General features: G+C 42.0%; 1 long non-coding RNA gene across 3 annotated transcripts; it reads left to right on the forward strand.

The window, feature by feature from the left end:
• The first annotated feature begins 442 nt into the window (after positions 1-442).
• Positions 443-18,248, forward strand: LOC116782355. 3 transcript variants are annotated; one of them, XR_004355209.1, is made up of 4 exons: positions 443-9,299; positions 9,522-11,684; positions 16,342-16,543; positions 18,132-18,248. It is a non-coding gene; the product is annotated as an uncharacterized LOC116782355 (long non-coding RNA). The 3 variants fall into 3 exon arrangements; XR_004355210.1 differs by lacking the exon at positions 9,522-11,684 and adding an exon at positions 14,225-14,308; XR_004355208.1 differs by lacking the exon at positions 9,522-11,684 and having other exon boundaries at positions 14,225-16,543.
• The last annotated feature ends 118 nt before the right edge of the window (positions 18,249-18,366 follow it).

Consider the following 18,366-nt stretch of genomic DNA (forward strand, 5'->3'; position numbering starts at 1 on the left):
GGAAGGAGGATGTGGCGGCCGCCATGTTGGTGGCGTGGGACACTTTTGGCTCGGGAGGAGCGGCCGGGGAGCCGGGTTAAGATGTCGGAAAAGGGCGGAGGGTGGGAGCTAGGTCTTGGTTTGAGGGGTAAGCAAGAGTTTGTGTGCGAGGGGGTGAGGAAGAAGGGGAGGCTGAGGTTGAGGCTGAGGAGTGGCTGGAGGGGCGCGGTGGCGGGCCCTGAAGGACATGGCTGGGTGTCTCTCCGTGCCCGCCGGTTCTGGGTGGCGCAGCGCCTCTCTCCAAGGTGGGAGAGGGGCGGGGTTAGGGGGTCTGTCCCGGGACTCGGCGAGGCCCGTACGCCCCGGTAGCGGGCCCTGTGCCGGGCGGGCTGCGGTGGGTGTGCGGCGGGAGCGGGCGGGGGTCGTGGTGAGGCTGCTGCGGGTCACGGCCGGGGGCGGTGCTGGGCGGGTAGGGGGAGGTTGCTCTGTGTGGTGCAGGAGCCGGGGCGGCTCCGGTGACTCTTGGGGCTGTGCCTCTTGAGCTGTCCGGGGAGAGGGGTCCGTGCGGGGCTGTAGCAGCCGCGGCACTTAGCTGTGGGACCAAGTACGGGCTGGGGATTAAAGAGTAGCGCTGGCCTTGGTGGGAGAGGCCGTCAAAAGGGAGCAGGCTGGGTCATGCCCTTGTCGCATACCAGGTGACAGGCTGCGTTGGCTGTTTTGAGGCTTTTTTTCAGGGTTGTAGCTTCTGTCTGATAATTGCACTAGTGGTGTTTGGTTGTCATAGACGTAGGGCTTAGCGTGACCAGCAGGAGGAGCTTTGTTTCCTCCTAGAGGCAGCTGCCCTCAGTATGTCTGGAAAAGGGTAGGATTAGATTAGATATAAGGAAGACATTTTTTTTCAAGGATGGTGATGCATAGAAACAGGCTGCCTGGTGAAGTTGTGGCTGCCTCATCCCAAAGCCAGGCTGGATGGGGCTCTGAGCAACCTAGTCTAGTGGAAGGTGTCGCTGCCCACGGCAGGGGGGTTGCAACTAGGTGGTCTTTAAGGTCCCTTCCAACCCAACCTATGACTCTGTGTCCATAGAGTCATATATCAGCCTTGAAAAAGCTGAGAGAATGGATGAGATGTAAAGCATCTCAGCAGTTCACCTAACTTGCTTGCCCATTATCTTAGGTGTGCTTGCTGTCTGGTGTTGGTGTGGCTTAGCCAGATGACTGGGTGCTGTCTTAGTTTCAGCATACTTCTGGCTGGCATCTAGGAGGTAGGCTAGAATTTTGACCAGCAGGTTTTAGACTTTATTGTACTGAACGTCATCCCTGCTTTTGCTAGGCTTTTGTGTTGGGGATTGGGAAATGATCTGCTCACCAAAAGAGAGAGTAATCAAAGCTCCCTTAGGCTTAAGGGGACTGAAGTTCCCTGAAACAATGTATAGAAGACTTTTAATGTAAACTCGAAGGGAGGATGCTCAAGGTATTGCATGGCTTGTGAAATAATACCCTTTCTAGCTACAAGTGATTCCTGTGAAATAAAGCACTTTATTATCTCAAGAAGGTACTCAATTGAAAGGAGTTGTGAAGAGTTTTACAGGCTTGCTTGATGTGTTAGCTAAAGTCCAGTAGTGGTACAGCTCAGGACAAATGGGGCTGTGGGGTTTATTTTGTACTTTGGTTCCTCTCGGAGGTAAGTAGGATGTATTTGCTCAGGATATTGCCTCACAATAACTACATAGATAGTGTGTTTGCCCCAGGAGACACTCGAGGGCGGGAGGGAGGATGTCATGAGATGTTCTGTGATGCATTTGCTTCACCTGAACATTGCAGCCTTTCAAAATCTGCTGGTATTACAGCAATGTGTACCATTCTTCTGTGGCTTTATATGCAGCTCTCTTCAGCTAAAGAATCAGAACCAGTTGCTTGCCATCCTGTAAAAAGTCTAGTGTCCTGTAAGTGCTTCTCCTCATGTCCAGGTTGTCCCATTTTGCCATATTCACAAGTAAAGAAAAAGAGAGGGTGGAATGCTCTCTTGCTGCTGTACCTTTCATTAATAGTTCCATACATCTGAAGAATTCTGGATTACAAGTACAGCCCTTTTTATTTCTTTTCTACTTCTTTTTCTTCTCTTTGCAGATACCTTTAGATTAGGTGAACTGTGGGTGAAATAAAGGGGCAGTGGCATGATGACTTCACAGTTACAACAGTGTTCCACAGTAGACTTTAGCCCTATGTTTTATCTGTGCAGCTGATTCCTGGTACTGATGGTAAGTATTGCAGTGGAATTCTAGGGTAGACTCGACTGTCTTTTCTATAACTGGCAGCAGAAGTGTATGTGAAATCTGCATCCAGGATGATCTGCTGGTCTAATGACAGTATGTTTTGTTACTTAAACTGGTTTAGAAACAATTGGTTTTACCTGCAGTGGTTTCCCTCTCTCCCTCCCCATCCCACTGGAGTCAGTGCTGCTGCTCTGAGAAAGTTGCAGTGCACCTCACTTTGCAGATAGTTTTTCTTCATTGTTTTTACCATTGTTTATACCTTATTTCTTTATCTGTAGAAGCCCTGATGTCTCAGCAGAGAGTTGCTATAGCATATCAAAATGTAGGAAAAAGGAAATGACTTCAGAAACTACCCAAGTGAATGCCTGATACAAGAGACAAGTAAAACACTGTTTTCTCTGTGTGTGTGTAGTTCACTTCAGTCAGTTTGGGGGTGTCTGATACTTGTCAGTGTATGGATTTTACTCATCGGTGACAACTTGTTAGAACTGTTAATGACAAAACCTGTTTTCTGTGTGTCAAACTCGGATAGCATGTCCACCTGAAAGCGCTAATGCACAAGTCTCTCCTGACCGAACAGATCTTAGTTGCAAGATCCACAAGAAGCTTACAGTCCTATTGCAGAAATAAGCATTTTCTTGGCGTTTCATATGATAATATGCAAGGTGATGATAGAATTGAAAGCCTGCCTTTGGCTTTTCTTAAACACAAAGGTATGCTCTACTTTAATGCTGTTAGTGGAAACTTACTCTGGTGTGTGTCTGGTCCTCAGCCTATGAAGCTGATGTGTTTGTCTGTACTTGAACTACTATGCTGACACTGCAAAAACTATGGATTATCTGAAGTGATTTTTGTCACTGTGGACTCAGGTAAGCAACCACCCAGTTTCCTGAAGGCCTGGAGAAAGAGTTGGAAGATCCTGCAGGAGATCTGAGGAAGATAAGGATAATAGGAATATGTGATGACTTAAAGAAGAAATTGCGTAATCAAAGTTTAATTTAAGTTCATATGTAGAAACCTGTCTTTGTGTCTCAGCTTTCCTTCTGACAAGTTTCCTCTAAATGAAAATGTCGAGGATTTGGATGCTGTAAATTGAGCAGTCACTGGATACTGTACTAAGCCAGCTCTGCAGTCTGCATGAGATACGCAGATTTTGAGATGAAGTGTACAAATAGATTATTACGTAATTTTTAAGGTGTCCGGTGTTATAATGCCACAGTGTCAGCATCCATGGCAGCGCAGCACAGAGAACTGTCAGGGGTTGTCTTGGTTCTTGCAAACTCACTGTCAGGCCTAACATAATTCCTGGTATGCACATTAGCATTAGTGGAATATAGTTTGTAAGGATTATTGATACCTTACAAGAGTACTTCTATGCTACTCTTGGAATGTGAGTTGTGTTTTAAAATCCAATTTTCTTAACTATCCCAGCTGTAAAACTTGGTTGTCTACAGTCCCAGCTGCTTATTTCAAAGCCTCTGGTGGAAGGGTGTTAACTCTTTCACATCAAAGTTACTGCTCAGATGATGGAGGATGAAGAAGCTGCAATGAAGTTTGGTTGCTTGGCTGGTTGGTTGCAATTGTCTCCCATGGAGCTGTTTCCCAAAAAGTTATGGAGCTGCAAAGAGAAAGGTGAGAGGGTGAATTTAGCTGGGTAGAATAGGTAAGTATTTCTATATCATGTTACTGTTTCCAAGTATATTAGTCATAGCACAGAAGAATACATTGTGTTGTCTTGGTTCTTTGACAGGGAAAGCTTGGAAAAACAGGAGAGAGTGGAAGACTTCTGTGCCTTTTTTAAATGTTTTCAATGAAATTGTGGGGAGGAAGCTGTTAAACCAGTATCTGGAAGAGCCTAGTATTCCTGCATAGCAAAAGGAGTCTGTAAAGCTGCTCTGGAAATAATTCTAGTGACTAATTATGAAGTGTAACTTTTTTTTGTGTGTGTGTCTTTCAGCACAAGAAGAGTGCTCTAAGAGCAGTCAAGAACCTTTTCAGTTAGCATGAACATGTTCTTCAACCAAAATGTGGCAGCAGTTCAATAGCAGTTACACAACAGGAAAGGGTGTGCAGGCTACTGCAAGTCCCTGGGTTCATAAGATCTGGTATCTGAAAGAACTCACTAGAGAGAAGAATGTGGTTTTTTCCACAACTTCTATCTTGAGTTGAAAAGAGAGCTAATACTGCTCTCTACAATAAAATTGATTTTATTGTAGATACTGGAGATGGTCATCACAATATGCAGGACTTCAAAGCGTTAGGACACTTAAAAACTGCAGGTAGTTTGAGTACAAGAGACTCCAGGGCTCCAGTTGTGGGAAGTTCCCTCTTCAGAAGGCACACTAACATTGGGGAAAACTTGCTAAACACAAGGAGACTCAAAATGTTCTGCGGCTGTCTCAGCTACACATGGATATATCTCTTAAGGTGGGATGGTGTGATATGACCACTGAAGACCATAGGGCTGTAAGCAGACCACTTTTCTCTTACGAGCATGTGTGCCACTAACCAGTTCAGAAGCACCCCCAAAGCTTCAGGTTTTGTCACATAATAGTATTTCCTGGAACAATAGCTTTTCTTAGTCCACCTCACTCCTGCAAAGCCAGCTGGCTCATGGCAGCACTGCCGTGAAGATACGCCTTCCACACCCACGAGTTGCTGAAGACTTGCACAGAAGATTACTCAGACGGGCTCCAGAGCTGAGCATAAATCTTTTGGCTCACACTGTTGTAGCTTTAAGATGCACGAGTGCTTCCATGTGGAACAAGAAACACTCAGGCTGCGTGTTTAGATGTACTTTGTGTTTGCACTGCCCTCTGCAGCACAGAGCTTGATCAAGCCCTGTATTGCATAAAGCAGGTGGAGGTATCCGGCTGAGATAGTGCTTGGGATGGACCTCACTCAGTTGCCACTGATCATGGAAAGATCTGTTTTTGTTGTGTAGGGGTAAACCTGAGTTGGTAACTGATACTGCTCAGCTGATGTGTGTGTCTGTGCCAGGTGAGCAGTCCATGAGCTGACAAATCTTTGACCATGGTACTAGCTCTTAATACTTTCAAAATAATAAAAAGGGGGGGCGAGGGGCAGCAGAGGATTTTTTTAAGGGTCACATAAGTTCTACTGAAATGAAAAGCTCACTAAAAATATCTTTGTGGAAAGAATACATTTTAGGAAATGATGATGCCTGTGACGAGAGCAAAATGAGCCTTTAGTTATGGCAAGCCTCCAATGCTGTTCTTTGTCCCTGTTTTTGTGAGGTGTGGGTGAAAAGTGAACACAGGGAGAGTGAAAGCCATAACCAGAGGTTAAAATTTAATTTTAGCAACCATAGTTTAAGTCAAATGATGCACCATTATTTATTTTCTTAGAAAATCCTACAACTAAATTGATAGGCTGGAGTCTCTCATTATGCATGCAAGTGTTCTCAGGTTCTCCAGCTATTTGGGTGCAGTGGTGCAAAATTTTGTGTTGCTTCCTGTATGATTCAGCTTAAAATACTAGCTTGGGCAGGTGAGTACTTAAACAACAGTATTGCAGTCAGAGCGCTCCTTAGTGCACACAAACCATTTCCTTTGGGTAAGTTAATGCTGCGCTGTGAAAAAGCACACAACTTCTGGGACAGCAGCATTTGATAGTATCTATACCAGAATTCCCTGGGTTTGCTCTTTTCCTTGGTCTCTTCACCCAGACTTTTAGCTTTTCTGTACATTATCACCACCTGACTCTTTTCTACCACCTCATTATTTTTGGGGCTTTTTTTTGCTATTTCTTTTCCAAGTGCCTCTTCCTGAAAAACTGACTACCACAGTGAGTATCACAGTTCCGGGGCAAGTTTCTGCTCACATGGTTTCACTTGCTCTATTTTGTTATTTACATACAAAGTCCTAAGGATATAATTTAGTGGACTGCTAGTGAGTAGCTAACGTTCATGTCTTGACTGCAGTCTGCATAGGTCAGGTTTGCACAAGTCTCCTGCTTCTTGAATTCACTTCTGTAAGCAGGACTAGTGATAGCTCAGTGTAGTTGAGATGAATCCCAGCATGAACAGAGAGCTGGAGTAAGATGTGGAACAGTTTTAAGTTTGGGGTTTTTTTTCCTTACCAAGACTGCAAATATATTTTCCTCTTATGCAACTAATTCTTACATTTGGGGAGTTGTATGTTACCCCTGCACACATAGCCAAATATAATTTTAATGGCAGAGTAGGCCTGCAAAAGAGAGAATTAGGTATTAAAATGTTCCACGTATAATAGATGAAAAGCTAATCTGAGTTTCCTCCTGCTACCAATGAAATTGGCTGCTCTGCCATAAACTTTTGCTATGCTAATATGATTTACTGCTCCACTGTGATAATGGTGAATGTTGCTCTTTGGTGAGGACAATGTGGTGGCAGCTGTTTCAGAGTGATGAGCAGCGGCTTTGCTGAACATGCTCTGCTTCAGCGGATGTCAGCTAAAACAGCAGTTGCATCCCCCGAGTTAGATTGTTGCTGTTGTTAACCTTTGTAGAGAAACATGCAAAGTATAGGCAGGTGCAATCCTCGGGTGAATTGGCAAGAGGGTGTTGCACAGCCAAGTGGATACTGTGTCTCACCAGGGAGGAATGGCAGGGATGAGCTTTACTAGTTCATATCACTGAGGTCCATTTGGCCTCTTTCAAATTCCTGCCCATTGAAAGCTCCTCTGACCTCCAGGGTAGATTGTGACTGGAGCAACTGCTGTCCCAGTGCTGCGTCCTGGAAAAAAGGAGGTGATGAATTGGAGTTTTAGTAGGCCCAGTGAAAATAAATGGATTTTCTTTTCATTATAAATAATACATTTATACAGTAATTTATAAGTATTTTTGTAGTGTAAATACATTTATATATACATACCTGGAAATATGTGCATATATGTATACAAAAGATATATATTTAAATACATTTGTATACATTATTGTATAATAATTCATAATTTAACACTTCATAAAATATAAATGAGTCAGTTGGGAGAATCATGGAAAAGTAGTGTAGTTTTGTCTTGCTGACAGACTCCTGGGATAGAGAAGCTGTTCCCTCTTGAGCGCAAATCAAACGTGAATATCTGGTCCCCAACAAATACAGTTTGTGTTAATTATTTTATTAAAATATCCAATCACATCTGTCTTTTAAGCTCTCATCCTTGAGAAGGTTGTTTGGTTGTGGATTAACCTTGTCAGGAGTATTGACATGCTTGGCTAGGGAACCAGGTATGTGTGGGGTCTCTCACAAGTTTCTGTCAACACTTGAGTGTTGTGGCTCTCTGGGATGGATAACATTGCTGCCATTCATTCTGAGTGGTGTTGCAGCTTCATTTGCACAGGTTTGATGGTATCTCGGGTATCCCAGCCCTTTGCTATAGGCAGTTCTCCATTATCTGAAGGTAAGTTTAGGTACAAATCATGTCAGCCAAGATGCTGGGTTTGGAAGATACTAGGTTTGGAAGATGCCTGCTTCATTCTGTGGTATGAGTACCACTCTTGGGTACTGTTGATGTACCAATCTTATTCCTCCCAAAGGAAATGTGCTCCCTGAGCTTTCCCTCTGCTATGGTAGTGCTTTATGTGTGCAGTCTCCAGGTAACGTTCACCTCTGTGCAATGCAAAGGGATGGCTACTCCAGTCTTCCCTGAATTTACTGCTCTGCAGTCAGTCACATAGCAGGAAAAGCAAAGCATTATTTTGTTCATGTCCACCATTGACAAATGGGATTTGGTTTTTGTCATCATTTTGTTTCTATCTAGGTGTGTGCCAACACACAGGTTTTCCATGCTTCCTTTTTTTTCTCTTTTTCTATCTCCTTGTCACCCACACATAGTACATCACACTCAGTATTTAGTGTGTCAGAAGCCCTAGGATAATTATCATTTGTTAACTGTGTGAAGGTGGTAGTTCTGATGGCTGCAGAATTCCAGCTATTGCATCCCATCATTATTAAGAAGAAAAAAGAAAGCTTGGAGGAAAGAGCCCTGCTTTCCTTCTTGAATCTTGGGGCGGTGTGGGGAGGGAGAGGGGATAGATTAATAACACTTTAAAAGTAGACAAAAAGTGCTTTTCCTGTGCTGAGTTTCATATTTTTAACCTTTGCATTTTAAAATTTCAAAGTAGCACTTTCCATTTGCTAAACTGATGACACCTGAGGAAAAACAGATCTTTACAGCCAATTGCCTCAAATACTGCAAAGACACAAGTGACATTTTGCACATGCCCTGTAAGTGCAGACCCAGTGTATTGCTGGAAACCAACCTGTCACAGCTAAAATACAATAATGCAAAAAGCCATCAGAAGGCTGAGCAAACCCAGCCCTTCTTACGTGTTACTTCTACAGTGTTCTGTCTAAAAACTATTATCCCTTGGAAAACTAGCTGACACATTTTAATGAGAAGAATCAAAGTGCCTCTGTAGGGTTCTCCTAATTTTAATACATTCATAATCATAGAAAGATTATATTGGAAGCCATCTGTAGATAAATGTAACTTCCTGAGACAGCTTAAACTACTGAGCCATTTTCATATAGCCCATTTGTGACATCATCAGATAGGTTCACATTTCTGAGGCCAAAATAAAAGGTGGCTTTGTGTTAGTTATTTAGAAGACACTAAAAATCATAAAAGGAGCCCTGATTTTAGGTAAAGTGAGTGCATGCCGGTGGTTACACAAGTCAGTATTCAGGCAGGGTTTGTGGTTTCTTAGCTCACCAGTTTTATCTACAGAGCAGCAAGGAGAACGTGGACTGTGTTAGCAATCTTCTCCCCTGTGGCAGACACTCGTAGGCCATGGCTGTGAGCTGGAACCTGGGCTGGATGCAGCTGTGAGAGGACTGAGGGAATGGCAGAACCTATAACACTAATGGGCACAGAGAGGGTGTCCCTCGGCCTTCTATCTCCCCAGCTCCCCACCAGTCGGGTCACACCTCTGAAGTCTTCAGTGTAGCCAAATACTACGTGGTGCTGCAAAATGCACGTCAGAGATGCGGATCTCTGCTGGTTCTGACACTGGAGAGGCAGCTGTAGCTGCTGGCCCACTGTACTGGTGAGTCTCCGCCAGCAGAGGGTGGTTTTAAGACTGTTTATGTATTGCTTTAATGTTTAAACACTGTATAGGCTGAATATTGAGCATGATGACCTTACTGCTTCCTTTGTTTCTTAATACTTCATCTTTAGTAATTGTAAGAAGAATCTAGAAAAGATTTTTCTCATTTTTTTTCTGTTGTTTTTGTTTGTTTTTTTTTTTCCTCTGGCATCATTCTTCCAGGTGAGAATAACCAAAAATAACTAAATTTAGGAAGACAGGTTTGAAATAATGTTGGTGATGGTTTAGAACTACTTTAGCCTAGGACCAAAGTACTTGAAATAAATAATTGAATAAGTTGTTGGTGTTCTAGCATTTATTAGGGATTGAAACATAAGCCACTAACAGTGAATGGAAGTCATCTCGCTGAACTTCAGACACCCAGCAGGTGCCTGGTCTCAGTGTGGGCTTTCCTTGCACTCTGCAGAGAGGACTGCACACATATCAAGGTTGATTTCAACACCTCTTATGCTAATTCAAGAGTCTTAAGTTTACAGAACACAAGCCAGCAGAAGCCTGATCCCAAACAGTATTTGTGCCTGTATTATTATCATGTGGAGTCACACTTCGCGCGACAGTTATTGACTAGATAGTTAATTATGGGAGTAACTTATATAGGAATGGGCTCAATTCTTGCGCCAGTGTTGCAGGAAGGCAAATTTGTCTCTTGAGATGTCTTTTCCTTTCTGTTGACTACAGAGGGAGCAGAGGTTAGGATAGCTCAACATTGACATCTGACCTACACATCTAGCTGAGGTACATCTCACCCACTGTGCCTGCAGGCTGCTGCTACTACCATTGGGTAATACTCTGCCTCATCTTTGAAGGTCTGTACACACTTAATAGATTTTATGGATCTGATTTCACATCCAAGGGAATAAAGTGTGACAGTTAAAGCCATGTAAGTAGTAGATAGTCATTAACTTTTCTGAAATCAGTAGAATTCCCCCATGGGACCAATTGCACATGTACAAGTAGTTCAGACTGTCGTTGACTGGAGACCTGTTGGGAAGCTGTACATAATAAAAGGTAGTAGTAAGTGATGATGAAAAATGTATCATGTTCTAATATATAGTGATTTATATTCTGAATTAGATGTTCTGTTGAGAATTTTCCTACACATTTTTAAGTAGTTTTAAAAGGTTTGAACAAAAATTCAGCAATTTCTGTCCTTGATTTCCATTTATTTACCACTTGGAAACTATTTTCAAAATGGAATTCCTATCTAAAGGTCTTTAATTAAAAAAAAAAAAAGTGAGTACCAGCAATCTTTTGAACTATTGCAGAAGTATAGCGCAGATGAGGCCTTAGTATTTCCTAGAGTAGGTAAAATTCCTCTCTGTTTGCAGAAATAGAGCAACCTAGTGACCAACTCAAGCAAAAGATCAAAGAGGCATCTTCCCAGTGGCTACAAACTGCAGATAACATCTTGTTTTCCCTTCCACAAAACACAGGCAATACCAAACATGACTAGGATTCACATCTTCCTCATCTGCAGGGATTAAGCTTTATGAACCTGTTTCCAAAGCCACATGCAAGAAATGTGTTTGAGGTATTTAAAGACAGAGAAATGCCTCAACAATTATTAAGGGATTAGAGGAAAAGGTTCAGGAGGATAAGAGAAGGTTATTGCAAACACAAGGGCGTATGCATGACACCATCATACTCTGTGGCTCTTCCAGAAGTTTCCAGTCTACAACAGACTGTAGAGAGCCTTTTGCAGGATTTAATGTGCCCAGTACTTGTGCTCTGCTTAAGGTTAAAAACATGGAAAATCTTGTGATTCCTCGCTGTAACGACCTGTTTGTATACAGATAGGCTTTCAACTTATGGAAATGACCCATGGTTTATGAAATAGCCTCTTCCTGTTTGCAATGATGCAGTGCAATATTGAGTCATCTCTAACCTTTTACCCTTCCCTGTACAAGCTCTTTGTTGTTTGCGACCTGGCCCTTGAGATTTGGATTGATGATACCAGACAGCAGTTTTTACTTGAACTAGTCCCAGTTTTACCAGCTTTGGATGAATTATTGCACTTTCCTAGGAAAAAGGTTTGATCCACATCACCGCTGATTTGAATTATAAGAAATTGCTAAAAAATTACCTGTGTGTAGTTTGGGTTGAAATAATGAATTCTTGATTTTAGGGATTAATTGCATTTCCCATATGCACCTAACTCTCCTTCCATAGAGTAATGAGTCCAGAGGCCAAGAAGTTCTGGATGCAGATGGAAAGTACATACTGCAGTGTTCCACCAGATTATATTTCCCTGTCTTTTGGAGAGAGCCCCTAATGCCAGTGAAATCTCAGCAATATGACACCTGGCCCTTCAAGGGATGAAATAGAGTAAGTGAAAACATAAGATCTTTCATCAGGTTTGCACAGTTGGGTATTTTATCCTTTTTCTACAGCATATAGTAGGGGCTTAGGTAAAGCAGGCTGGATGGTCCTAATTCACAGGGGGTTAATTTAGTTTGACTCTGAAAACATAATATCTTGGCTGAAGAGCTGCATTTCTAGTGGCTGTGCAGTGTGCTGGGTGTCCTGCCAAATAGCTGGGGACTGCAGCACTATGTTGTTAATTCCTTTCTGCCATTGAGACATTCCTGTTCATCTCTTGGACAGTGTCGTAAGTTACTTATTGGTCTTGCCTGTCCCTGGACACAGCTGATATGGCGTGAACTCAGGCATAGTGTGTATGTGAGTAGCCATCGTGCCTTCCTAGAACCAACTCAATTTGGCTATTATCCTATAAAGAAGGAGAAAAGAACATTGAACAAGCCAAATTACATTGGTGGGGTAAAAGATTTGAAATGCAATGACTTTAGATATTGACAACTGACAGTTGCTTCATCAAGGCACAGAATTTTTCACAGTATTTGACAAGGAAAATACAGATGCAACATGATGAATTTTCTTGTGGAACATTTTAATGGATATGCTCAGCTTTCCCAGTGAGATCTTACTTTCTTAGAGCAGAGAGTCACCAGTTACTTGATTTGTCTGAACTTTCTGCCAAAATCAACAAGGAAGGAATTGACAGGACGGACTTTAGAAACAAGGACGTTGTGACATGTTTGAAGAGAACGCATGCTCAGAGGAGGGTCTACTTCTGTTTCAAAAAGCGGATTCTTATCAGCAAAACAAGCTCTACTCTTTCCTGTATGTGTCTTGTCTCTGCCTTGCAGCAATGCTGAGAAGATGTTTCATGTTGTGGGAAGCCAAGGGAAAGCGATTTACTAAAGGCAGAACAACTTTGCACATGCTATTGCAACTCCAGTCATTCTATTGAATTCAGCTAAGACAAGCACTAAAACCAGCTGTGACTGTAAGGATTTGAAGTCTTTGCAGTTACTACAGGGTCTGTTCTTCTACTGAATCAACACATCCTGCAGCTTCTATGACAAAGGGAAGAAGTACATTCTGTCATCGTGGCTGGGCTTCGCAAACGAAGATTTGGGAAGGGCTCTACCCAGGTTTGTTGCAAGCGCGTTGGTGGCTAAAAAGGCCAATATGAGATAGACACGTCCAGTTGCAAAGGGCACAGCAGAAAGACTCCTTAGGTGGTATATTCCGCAAGGCACGATTCTTTTTGCGTTGTCTTTTCTCCTTGAGAGTGATCCTGTGTGCTTTCTCAAAAGCATCAGCAGCGTTATAGATGGTGTGTCTCCAGGCCTCCCAATTGGAGGCCAGAGTAGACCAGTTATGATGATCAATATGGCCAAGGCTGAGATGTTGTTTCAGGGAGTCCTTGTATCTTCTCTTCGGGGCTCCTCTCTTGCGGCAGCCGGTGGCAAGTTCACCATGGGACAAGATCTTAGGGAGGCGGTGATCCTTCATCCTCGAGACGTGCCCTGCCCAGCACAGCTGTGTTCTCAGCAACATGGCCTCAATACTTGTGACTGCTGCTTGTTCTAGAACAGATGTATTGGTCACATAATCTGATCAGTGGATGTTTAGGATTGTACAAAGGCAGCGTTGATGGAAGCGTTCTAGGAGTCGCAGGTGGTGGCGGTAAATGACCCATGATTCAGATCCATATAAGAGAGTGGACAGCACAATGGCTCTGTAAACACTGATCTTTGTACTTTTCTTCAGGTGTTTATTTCACCAAACTCTTTTATGAAGCTTTCCGAAAGCACTATATGCCTTTGCTAACCTGTTGTCTATCTCTCTGTCAATCTTACCATCCGAGGAGATGAGGCTACCTAGGTAATTAAACAGCTGTACAGCACAGGAAAATACTACCCCGCTCTGTGGTCATGGGGAAAGACATGTCAGTCTCCCAAGGCAAGTCAATAGGGCAAAACTTCAGTCATTGAAAAATGCCATTTTTTAATACACAAAAATCAAACTTTGCAACAGAGATGTGAGGCAGTGCACAGAGCAGTTGTATCTTTCAGAAATCTAACTGAACACAAGTAGCCAGGAGTCCATGTACTAACTTAAAGCAGCAATGATACCACTTCTCTCTCCGTTCTTCTCCTCGCTCTTCCCTGAAACACTACAACCAAAACTGACAGCACACCACATCTTCCCAAGCCTCAATATTCACTCACACATAGAGGAGAACATGGGAGGCTTTTTAAAATCCCCCTGAGAACTGGTACAAGAAAACTGTTAACTATTATTGGAATGTCCTCTCATAAAATGCCAAACAGTCTTGTGTTTTTCAGGTCAAAAGCTAACAAGATGAACTGTGAGCTCTTATTACTTTTCTGTTCATCCACAGTAAAAATACAGAGTGCTTTAAAAATGTTGAGAACATGACAGTGATTGACAAGAAAAGAAGGCATGTACGGAGATACTGTGCTGAAGAAATTTTAATTATTTTAATTATTTCTGTAAAGCAAAATTCATACTGATAGAGGTTCTTGCATTTGCAGTGTCAGCCAGGAGCCAGGGCTGTTTTCTCAACCAAGACCCTTACACACTCTGCCTTGCACCCTTATGAAAGAACACCTAATTTGGTAAAATCCCAGAGTGACTTTAAGGAGAAAAAGCCTAACAAATTAAACAGCTGCTTGAACCACTTATGTTTTAACTTTTTCTCAGTGAAAGCATGTCTTAATTTTAGTGCGTCCAGTGCATGTGTGAAGCTGTTTCCATCATTCTTATTATTGGAGTTCATATGAGTTTTATAACAGCTGGTAGCTGATATCTGATCTGACATAAAGTAACAATGACACACAGAGAGCGGTAGTTGTAATCACATTAAGTGTGTCAATAAGAAATTAGCAAAATTTTAAAGAAATTTTAACTGACAGCATGAGTGAAAGTTGATCTAGACCTTGGGTAGCGGGTTATGGTCTGATACTAAGGGCCCTAGTATTGGATTTATTGTATCATTAAGCCATGGTCAGAGAGGAGGAGAGTGAACTGTCTTTTACAGTTTTTAAAAACGAAAGCACTCTGCCACTGCTACATTCCTCAGTGAAAAAGCCAGTGCTATTTGAAAATTGCTGTTGGAGATGATTCAACCATCATCTGTCTACATGTTAAATCTTCAAAATACTCTGTGTAACTGCATAGAGATGGCAAAGAACAACATAAAACATGTACTAACGTGGAGATTTAAAGATATCACACAAGCATTTGTTTAACTGCATTTGTTGAACTGAGCGTGGGTACAGTTCTTGTTTGCTTGGATCATTTAACTGGCCAAAGACCAAAATATACACTTAATATTCCACAGCCACCTATGCCCAGTAATGACAGAGTCCTCCAGTGACATGTTAACTGTGTCAATGAAACATTAGCTAAACAGTAGCTGGGTTTTTCAGGTTATAAGAAAACTAGGCCTTCATTTCATTCCAAGATAAGCTTAAAAAAAATTACTTTTTTCATTATGTGATCTGGTTATCTGCTGTGGTAACTTTGTGACCAGATAATCCGAATCTGCTAATTTATTGATTTAACTGAAAATGGAGCCTAAATCATATAAAATATAGATCATTGCTTTGTTTTTAATCAGTCTGGTGAAATTTTAAGTACATTAGGCAAATGTGCTTTGGGAGATTCATGTGTGTGCATTCACCCTTCTTATGCAACCCACACATGGGACACAAGATGTATTTACTTCATCAGACCACAACCTGGGTCACAGTCTGTGAGGGCATACAGCTCTGGGGTGAAATCACCAGCCTCTTGCATCTATCTCCAAAGTGACTGCCTACACCCCGTACATTACACAGGCTCTAGCATCCCCAATAAAGTGACCACAATAGATACTTATCTTCCAATACTGAGAACGTAGCTGTTTATAGATTACAAATATGCTTATGTGCTATGGAATTGCTAGCATGCCTTCGTTTACCTGCGTAAGTCAACACAAGACATAAAATTGCCAAATATATTCACCTCTAATGAACATCTACCTAGATACACAGCAGGTTTGAAACAGGACAAAGAAAGCAATTACAGAGCATCCAACCAGCTGCTGCAGGGCAAAGCAGCTGCAGCCATAGGGCCTCCTGCAACTTGCAGGGGTAGTACTTGCTCTCTTCATGTTTACTATCTATTCTGTCCCCTGGAACATGGTTTATAATAAAACATACAGGGTGTTGTTTTGGTGCCAGGGAAGATGCTGCCTCTGTCTTGAAGATGCTGCAGCCATGGCTGGACCCTTGGAAAGGGTGCAACATACTTTTCTTTGGTGCAGTTAAGCATCATGAGTTGGGTGAAACATCTTAAAGATAGGATGGGACAGAGAGAAGCATTTGAAAGAAAGAACCTGCCCTGCAAGGAGTTAATTTAGAAACTTTCTGTTCTGCCTAACTTGAAGTGTTCTCTATAGCTGGGGGGTTTTTGGTGGTTTTTGTTTGTTTTAAGTATTCCTTTACGTTTAACAAAATCTGATTTCTGAAGTTAAGAGCTTTGTGTTTTGCAACAATTGTTTCGAGTGAAAACTGGAAGTAAGTCCACCTCAAAGATCTGCTGACTCAGCTGTTAATATAATTATAAATGTTTATTACCTCTGAAATGAGGATGTGCCTGCCTTTAGGTGTCTTGCAGGATTATAATGTGAATTCCTTAGTTAATTGCTGAAGACGCTGCTGTTCCCCTGCCTTATGCTTAGTGCACTGATTTGCATGTTTACAAGACAAAAGCAAATTGCAGAACATAGAGATCTGAATGTAAACCCATTGCTAAACTTTGACCTGGAAGCATCAAGTTGTTCTTCTGATCATTCACATTTACAGAAGGTGAGTACAGAGGTAAGGAGCAATAAAAGGCCAAGACAAAGGAGAAGGACTCTAAAGCACCTCAGCAGAGCTAATCTGTTGGGCTAATTAGTCACTGTGATTTTCACATTTTTAAATGCTTGTATCTTTGCACAATTTGCAGCATGGAGCCTTTTCTAACAGATGCAGAGCTTCAACAAAGCATATTTGCTGCTTCTCTACCTGTTCATGAGCTAGTGCATGCATTTTGCAGTGGTTCACATAATATGGGTGAAACAAATAGATACCTTTATACTTCCTTGTACCTGTGATGGAAGCAGCGAGGGGGAAAAGGCAAAAGAAGAAGCCAGAATTTCTGCTATCAGGAAGAAAATGCAGATAGAGAGAATCTAAAAAGATTTTATTTGAGCAACCTATTAATGTGCCTGCTTGCTTCTGAGTTCTGCTGCAGCTTACCAGCTCATCAATACATATATATTCTGCTTATCTGCTGTATTTAGTTGGTGACTGGATAATTTAAACCTGCAAATTTATTGACTTAACCGAAATTGCAACCTAAATCATATAAAATACAAAGGATATATATATATATATTTGGATTATCATGGGTCAGTTTTATTATGGGGCTAGATTCTCTCTCCTTTCACAGCATTGAATTTCAAAGCATTAGACACAGAAATACGTGACTTTTACTCTTTGTCTATGTTTAAAATTATGTCAAGATACCCAAACATGGTATTGTCATATATAAAGCCAGCTCAAAGCAAGAACGGGCTGTGACCAGGCCAGTAACATGTCCCAATTCTATCTTACTTGGCACATCTCCAAATGATTCTCACAGTATATCCCAATATACCAGAGAACAGTTTGTTAGTTCATTATGGATTGTTTATGATCGACAATATTTACTGTATGTACATTTTGAACTAACACAGTGCTGCAAGCAGACAGGGATATTAGGCAGCTATATGTTCCTATACTATGCAGATAAACTGTAGTTGGAGCTATTTTCCTACTAGGAACTCAGGCAAATGGATTGTAAAAGCACTTGGGTATTAGCCTAGGACTTTTATGATGGTTGTGGAAAAGAACATTCTGAATACTTCTGTAATCATTCCCATTTAGGTCAGCCAGTGAGTTGTTTTACGGTAGTGTCTATGGAGTCCTCAAAAAGATTGGCATTTACTGAGGGAAAGGCAAGGGCTTTAGGCACCACCAGTACGGAAGAAGTCATCATGCTCATATCACTTTGTCTTCCAGCTTGGGGAACAGGCTGTCAGGCACAGATCTGCTGTAGGGTACCTCTTTCAAGGCCACATTCTCTGTCCCTTCCATGTCTCCCACACCAGTGTGCCACTATTGTACTGATGTGACTGATGAGCAGGGTCTACTCAGACCATCGATGAAAGAAGTGCTGATTCATGAGGACCTTGTGCAGGACCCCTTGGGCAGGGTCTGCAGGGGTGCCATGGCTTTATGTGGCCCTTCCCACCCACCGTCAGCCACTTCCCACCTCCTCAAAACTTTTGCAGCACAGCCAAGAGAGCTTTCCTCTTCAGTATACTGAAGTAATTACTCTGCTATAACAAAAATAGGATTTTTTTTCCAGGAACTGTAGCTAAAAGCATGTGTATGCAACTGTGAAGCCTTGGATATCCTCTGGAGATGGATGCAGGCAGGGCATTCCAGCTTGGAAGTCCCCAAGAGCAGCATAACAATGTATAACCATTATGTCCTTCTACTTATTCTGGCCTTGTATAAGATGAAGCTGTGTGTCATATACTTAATATTAAATGGACTGAAAAGGTCACTTGGTTTCTCTTTAATTCTTTTAATCTTCTTAT

This window comes from Chiroxiphia lanceolata, chromosome 2, assembly GCF_009829145.1.
Source record: "Chiroxiphia lanceolata isolate bChiLan1 chromosome 2, bChiLan1.pri, whole genome shotgun sequence".
In the NCBI taxonomy this organism is placed as follows: domain Eukaryota; kingdom Metazoa; phylum Chordata; class Aves; order Passeriformes; family Pipridae; genus Chiroxiphia; species Chiroxiphia lanceolata.